Genomic DNA, 2118 nt, shown 5'->3' with positions numbered 1-2118 from the left:
ATCGTCATCATCACGCACCGTCTGCAGTTGGAGGAAAGCGGAGCAAAGGCGGTTCATTAAGTGTGCCTGCAAAAGGCCAAGAACGAGTCTAGATTTTCGCATAATAATATTTGTGTTCTAATAATTTTTATTATTACAATTTATTTAGCCAAATCAATAGCCTTAACGATTTAAGCTACAAATACGCACTGGCGCACGTTGCTTGAAAAGATGGTTCTGATCATTTAAACTTGTTTTAACTGTAACAACATTTAAATGAGTTCCTAAAATATTTAATTGGGAAAAGAGGTAACATAGCATTGCATCAGGACAAAACCACCACTTTTTGTCAAGCTATAATACCAACTTTAAATCTTTATGGCTATTCCAATTTATATGACTATTATAATAATTTTAAAAAATGTAACTGGTGGAAATGCGGCCCCAATGCAACCCTATGCATCTAACAGATGTCATGGCTAAACATATTCTGGATATTATGTACTCGTTTATTGAGTTGTACCATGGCAACAAACATTTACATTAACCTACATTTCACACATTCCCTTTTGACAAGCGTCATGCTGTTTCACCAGAGTTGTGGATTACATATAGATCTGTACTATGAAATCTGACGTGTTGTACATGCCGAGTAGGTCACTTTTGGCAAAACACCTACATTAACACACATTTACTAGTAGAAATAACCTTTTCAAATGATAATTTCATTTTTACAAGTGAACCTCTGCTTTCTCAAAATGTATCTTGATGGAGCATGCAAGGAACATTCCCGCAATACTTCTGGCCAATTATGTGTGAAACAAATGTTACTGATGTAGAAATCTCTCAAACATGATCAAACCAAACCATGCCCAATTAAACATGTAGTGACTATGGTTCATTTGCATTAATGACAGCTAAAACCGCATCCACAACTGCTCCAAACAAACTTTGTTTCACATTTTCAACTATCCTAACTAACTCAGAATGTTGTTAACCTATGCCAACTTAAACTGTTTATAGTCTCTAACTACTAATTGGCATACACTCTCCCAGTCGTTGTTTCACGTGTACATTATACTAACCTACATTTCTGAAATGTTTATCAGTTTATCAAGACAATATTTTAACTTTTATAAGTTACCATTATAATTTTATTTTAAATATCCTTTTCCATTAAATATAATTTAAGTAGAACAATATTTCTGTGAATAGTGGCTTGCTAAAGTGTCAACATTCAGTATGGTTTTCCATGTCAACTCTGTGTTACTTAGAAAGATTTCCTCCCCCCTTATCAAAAAATGTAGCCTATCTATATTTCACCATCATTCCATAATAATTTTTTAGCTTTGACTCTTATTGTGTTACCTCAACAATTTTGACAAAATAGAGTATTTTAATGATATTTATTAATCTGTCCATTCTGTCTATTTTAAAACTCAACATTCTTAAGCAAACAGTTAATGGTTTAAAATAATGTACAGTTACACTTAGGTAAATGTTTCACAGAAATTGACAAGGACATGATTTTGATATTTTGAATAGAATGATGGAAAAGGAAGTACAGAGCTGTGGAAAATTATTTGTGTCCTTTTACTTGCAAGACATTTTGTCTCATGCTCATGCAGTTCTTCTTCTCAGTGATATGTGTGGGTTATTGATCATTAACGGTCCTTTATAGATCCTGGCACAACAACTCAATAGAGTTTAGGTCTGAACATTGACAACAGGCCATTCTAAAATCATACATTGTTTGCTTTCAGCCACACTGTTGTAAACTTGCTTGTTTTTTTATGGATCATTGTCTTGCTAGATAACCCAGGTGTGGGTCAGCTTCATACCTTGGACTAATGACTTGACATTCTCCATTATAATTTTCTGATACAGAGCAGAACTCATGGTTCCATCACTAATGGCTGCTTTCCAGGTCCTCAGACAGGAGAAAATCCCTCAAAATCACACCACCAACTTCATGTTTGAACCTTTACGTGGGATCAATAATGTGGAATGCAATATTTGGTTTTTGCCAAAATACGGTATAAGGTTATGTGTTTCACACAGGTTCACAATATTTATAGGGTTTTGGTTACATTGTGTACACCGATCAGCCATAACATAATGACCACCTGCCTATTATTG

Source organism: Esox lucius, chromosome 7, assembly GCF_011004845.1.
Source record: "Esox lucius isolate fEsoLuc1 chromosome 7, fEsoLuc1.pri, whole genome shotgun sequence".
Taxonomy (NCBI): Eukaryota; Metazoa; Chordata; class Actinopteri; order Esociformes; family Esocidae; genus Esox; species Esox lucius.
This window is presented reverse-complemented; position numbering follows the sequence as displayed.